This window comes from Brachionichthys hirsutus, unplaced genomic scaffold (genome assembly GCF_040956055.1).
Source record: "Brachionichthys hirsutus isolate HB-005 unplaced genomic scaffold, CSIRO-AGI_Bhir_v1 contig_902, whole genome shotgun sequence".
In the NCBI taxonomy this organism is placed as follows: domain Eukaryota; kingdom Metazoa; phylum Chordata; class Actinopteri; order Lophiiformes; family Brachionichthyidae; genus Brachionichthys; species Brachionichthys hirsutus.
The window spans coordinates 1-4859 of record NW_027181511.1 but is presented as its reverse complement, the minus strand read 5'-3'; the positions used below and the strand labels follow the sequence as shown (position 1 = coordinate 4859).

The window sequence follows — 4859 nt, the reverse complement described above, 5'->3', positions numbered from 1 at the left end:
TTCTGCAGGGGTTCATTGAGGGGAGCACTTTGGTTCAAATGCACGGTGATGCACTGCAATTTAATTTTGACTGAGTTACTGATGTTCGGTTTTATTGATTTGTTTTGATTTGGTGGGAGGCCAAGTGTCTGTCCACCATTATGTTTCCTGAGTTTATGTGTTTATGATTTGGTGAGAGGCCTCGTGCCTACTCACCCTTATGTTCTGCTATGTTTATGGTTTTATGATTTCGGTGCCGGTTTGGAGCACGCATGAGTATGTATGTATGGACTGCTGCCACCCGTTTTTATCATTGTATATATTGTAAATCTGTAAATAATATGTCATTTTTGATAATAAAAGATAAAAAAAAAAAACACGCCCGATCTCGTCCGATCTCGGAAGCTAAGCAGGGTCGGGCCTGGTTAGTACTTGGATGGGAGACCGCCTGGGAATACCAGGTGCCGTAAGCTTTTTATCTTCCCTGAAGCAGAGGGCAAACTATATGGAATCTTTTCATCCAAAAGTCGGAAAATATAGAATAGATGGTTGTCATTTTGAAGAGTTGTGATCGATGGCTTTTCTTGAGCTGTTGATTGATTTCAAAGGCTCATTTTTCATTTTTTCGCCATTGACTGTTATGGACAGAAGCATTTTTGTATTTTTATTTTACCAGATAAACAATTGAGATTAATAATCTCTTTTACAATGGCGACCTGGCCAAGCATGGATTACGCCAGAGTGAAATGAGGTGTGTCATGAAAGGAACGTTGATTGAGGTGATTGACAGCAGGTGCGTTCTGCCATTGATCTGGTATCAGGCGGTGGGTGAGGCCTGAACATAATTAATAAAAGATGAGAAACGTTTCTGCACAACAAAACACAAAACGAAAACCATCAGGACAAGCAACAATCCTTGAGTTGTGAGACTCGAGCAAATGGTGATTGACGTGGGGATGGATCAACAGCCAAAAAAGAGCAGCCAAAAAAGATCTCCCCGTCGGGGAATCGAACCCCGGTCTTCCGCGTGACAGGCGGAGATACTGTCCACTATACTAACGAGGAAGACGCCAGCTCAAGAGGTGACGTCAGTTAAACACACAGCGGTCCGGCGGTTTTGGACAGTTATCTTTATATATTGTTCCTTCAGCTGCCGTTTTCGTCTATGGCCATACCACTCTGAACACGCCCGATCTCGTCCGATCTCGGAAGCTAAGCAGGGTCGGGCCTGGTTAGTACTTGGATGGGAGACCGCCTGGGAATACCAGGTGCCGTAAGCTTTTTATCTTCCCTGAGGCAGAGGGCAAACCATATGGAATCTTTTCATCCAAAAGTCGGAAAATATAGAATAGATGGTTGTCATTTTGAAGAGTTGTGATCGATGGCTTTTCTTGAGCTGTTGATTGATTTCAAAGGCTCATTTTTCATTTTTTCGCCATTGACTGTTATGGACAGAAGCATTTTTGTATTTTTATTTTACCAGATAAACAATTGAGATTAATAATCTCTTTTACAATGGCGACCTGGCCAAGCATGGATTACGCCAGAGTGAAATGAGGTGTGTCATGAAAGGAACGTTGATTGAGGTGATTGACAGCAGGTGCGTTCTGCCATTGATCAGGTATCAGGCGGTGGGTGAGGCCTGAACATAATTAATAAAAGATGAGAAACGTTTCTGCACAACAAAACACAAAACGAAAACCATCAGGACAAGCAACAATCCTTGAGTTGTGAGACTCGAGCAAATGGTGATGGATGGATCAACAGCCAAAAAAGATCTCCCCGTCGGGGAATCGAACCCCGGTCTTCCGCGTGACAGGCAGAGATACTGTCCACTATACTAACGAGGAAGACGCAAGCTCAAGAGGTGACGTCAGTTAAACACACAGCGGTCCGGCGGTTTTGGACAGTTATCTTTATATATTGTTCCTTCAGCTGCCGTTTTCGTCTACGGCCATACCACTCTGAACACGCCCGATCTCGTCCGATCTCGGAAGCTAAGCAGGGTCGGGCCTGGTTAGTACTTGGATGGGAGACCGCCTGGGAATACCAGGTGCCGTAAGCTTTTTATCTTCCCTGAGGCAGAGGGCAAACTATATGGAATCTTTTCATCCAAAAGTCGGAAAATATAGAATAGATGGTTGTCATTTTGAAGAGTTGTGATCGATGGCTTTTCTTGAGCTGTTGATTGATTTCAAAGGCTCATTTTTCATTTTTTCGCCATTGACTGTTATGGACAGAAGCATTTTTGTATTTTTATTTTACCAGATAAACAATTGAGATTAATAATCTCTTTTACAATGGCGACCTGGCCAAGCATGGATTACGCCAGAGTGAAATGAGGTGTGTCATGAAAGGAACGTTGATTGAGGTGATTGACAGCAGGTGCGTTCTGCCATTGATCGGGTATCAGGCGGTGGGTGAGGCCTGAACATAATTAATAAAAGATGAGAAACGTTTCTGCACAACAAAACACAAAACGAAAACCATCAGGACAAGCAACAATCCTTGAGTTGTGAGACTCGAGCAAATGGTGATGGATGGATCAACAGCCAAAAAAGATCTCCCCGTCGGGGAATCGAACCCCGGTCTTCCGCGTGACGGGCGGAGATGCTGTCCACTATACTAACGAGGAAGACGCAAGCTCAAGAGGTGACGTCAGTTAAACACACAGCGGTCCGGCGGTTTTGGACAGTTATCTTTATATATTGTTCCTTCAGCTGCCGTTTTCGTCTACGGCCATACCACTCTGAACACGCCCGATCTCGTCCGATCTCGGAAGCTAAGCAGGGTCGGGCCTGGTTAGTACTTGGATGGGAGACCGCCTGGGAATACCAGGTGCCGTAAGCTTTTTATCTTCCCTGAGGCAGAGGGCAAACCATATGGAATCTTTTCATCCAAAAGTCGGAAAATATAGAATAGATGGTTGTCATTTTGAAGAGTTGTGATCGATGGCTTTTCTTGAGCTGTTGATTGATTTCAAAGGCTCATTTTTCATTTTTTCGCCATTGACTGTTATGGACAGAAGCATTTTTGTATTTTTATTTTACCAGATAAACAATTGAGATTAATAATCTCTTTTACAATGGCGACCTGGCCAAGCATGGATTACGCCAGAGTGAAATGAGGTGTGTCATGAAAGGAACGTTGATTGAGGTGATTGACAGCAGGTGCGTTCTGCCATTGATCAGGTATCAGGCGGTGGGTGAGGCCTGAACATAATTAATAAAAGATGAGAAACGTTTCTGCACAACAAAACACAAAACGAAAACCATCAGGACAAGCAACAATCCTTGAGTTGTGAGACTCGAGCAAATGGTGATGGATGGATCAACAGCCAAAAAAGATCTCCCCGTCGGGGAATCGAACCCCGGTCTTCCGCGTGACAGGCGGAGATACTGTCCACTATACTAACGAGGAAGACGCAAGATCGAGAGGTGACGTCAGTTAAACACACAGCGGTCCGGCGGTTTTGGACAGTTATCTTTATATATTGTTCCTTCAGCTGCCGTTTTCGTCTACGGCCATACCACTCTGAACACGCCCGATCTCGTCCGATCTCGGAAGCTAAGCAGGGTCGGGCCTGGTTAGTACTTGGATGGGAGACCGCCTGGGAATACCAGGTGCCGTAAGCTTTTTATCTTCCCTGAGGCAGAGGGCAAACCATATGGAATCTTTTCATCCAAAAGTCGGAAAATATAGAATAGATGGTTGTCATTTTGAAGAGTTGTGATCGATGGCTTTTCTTGAGCTGTTGATTGATTTCAAAGGCTCATTCTTCATTTTTTCGCCATTGACTGTTATGGACAGAAGCATTTTTGTATTTTTATTTTACCAGATAAACAATTGAGATTAATAATCTCTTTTACAATGGCGACCTGGCCAAGCATGGATTACGCCAGAGTGAAATGAGGTGTGTCATGAAAGGAACGTTGATTGAGGTGATTGACAGCAGGTGCGTTCTGCCATTGATCGGGTATCAGGCGGTGGGTGAGGCCTGAACATAATTAATAAAAGATGAGAAACGTTTCTGCACAACAAAACACAAAACGAAAACCATCAGGACAAGCAACAATCCTTGAGTTGTGAGACTCGAGCAAATGGTGATGGATGGATCAACAGCCAAAAAAGATCTCCCCGTCGGGGAATCGAACCCCGGTCTTCCGCGTGACAGGCGGAGATACTGTCCACTATACTAACGAGGAAGACGCAAGCTCAAGAGGTGACGTCAGTTAAACACACAGCGGTCCGGCGGTTTTGGACAGTTATCTTTATATATTGTTCCTTCAGCTGCCATTTTCGTCTACGGCCATACCACTCTGAACACGCCCGATCTCGTCCGATCTCGGAAGCTAAGCAGGGTCGGGCCTGGTTAGTACTTGGATGGGAGACCGCCTGGGAATACCAGGTGCCGTAAGCTTTTTATCTTCCCTGAGGCAGAGGGCAAACCATATGGAATCTTTTCATCCAAAAGTCGGAAAATATAGAATAGATGGTTGTCATTTTGAAGAGTTGTGATCGATGGCTTTTCTTGAGCTGTTGATTGATTTCAAAGGCTCATTCTTCATTTTTTCGCCATTGACTGTTATGGACAGAAGCATTTTTGTATTTTTATTTTACCAGATAAACAATTGAGATTAATAATCTCTTTTACAATGGCGACCTGGCCAAGCATGGATTACGCCAGAGTGAAATGAGGTGTGTCATGAAAGGAACGTTGATTGAGGTGATTGACAGCAGGTGCGTTCTGCCATTGATCGGGTATCAGGCGGTGGGTGAGGCCTGAACATAATTAATAAAAGATGAGAAACGTTTCTGCACAACAAAACACAAAACGAAAACCATCAGGACAAGCAACAATCCTTGAGTTGTGAGACTCG

The 4859-nt window shown here is 44.2% G+C and overlaps 8 non-coding genes across 8 annotated transcripts; 5 read left to right on the top strand and 3 right to left on the bottom strand.

The window, feature by feature from the left end:
- Positions 1-972: 972 nt before the first annotated feature.
- Positions 973-1044, bottom strand: trnad-guc (transfer RNA aspartic acid (anticodon GUC)). Its single transcript has one exon. It is a non-coding gene; the product is annotated as a tRNA-Asp (tRNA).
- A 96-nt stretch (positions 1045-1140) lies between these two features.
- Positions 1141-1259, top strand: LOC137917504 (5S ribosomal RNA). Its single transcript, XR_011106658.1, has one exon. It is a non-coding gene; the product is annotated as a 5S ribosomal RNA (ribosomal RNA).
- A 666-nt stretch (positions 1260-1925) lies between these two features.
- Positions 1926-2044, top strand: LOC137917503 (5S ribosomal RNA). The gene has a single exon (XR_011106657.1). It is a non-coding gene; the product is annotated as a 5S ribosomal RNA (ribosomal RNA).
- A 666-nt stretch (positions 2045-2710) lies between these two features.
- LOC137917502 (5S ribosomal RNA) lies at positions 2711-2829 on the top strand. The gene has a single exon (XR_011106656.1). It is a non-coding gene; the product is annotated as a 5S ribosomal RNA (ribosomal RNA).
- Positions 2830-3327: 498 nt separating this feature from the next.
- Positions 3328-3399, bottom strand: trnad-guc (transfer RNA aspartic acid (anticodon GUC)). Its single transcript has one exon. It is a non-coding gene; the product is annotated as a tRNA-Asp (tRNA).
- A 96-nt stretch (positions 3400-3495) lies between these two features.
- On the top strand, positions 3496-3614 carry LOC137917501 (5S ribosomal RNA). Its single transcript, XR_011106655.1, has one exon. It is a non-coding gene; the product is annotated as a 5S ribosomal RNA (ribosomal RNA).
- Positions 3615-4112: 498 nt separating this feature from the next.
- On the bottom strand, positions 4113-4184 carry trnad-guc (transfer RNA aspartic acid (anticodon GUC)). Its single transcript has one exon. It is a non-coding gene; the product is annotated as a tRNA-Asp (tRNA).
- Positions 4185-4280: 96 nt separating this feature from the next.
- On the top strand, positions 4281-4399 carry LOC137917500 (5S ribosomal RNA). Its single transcript, XR_011106654.1, has one exon. It is a non-coding gene; the product is annotated as a 5S ribosomal RNA (ribosomal RNA).
- The last annotated feature ends 460 nt before the right edge of the window (positions 4400-4859 follow it).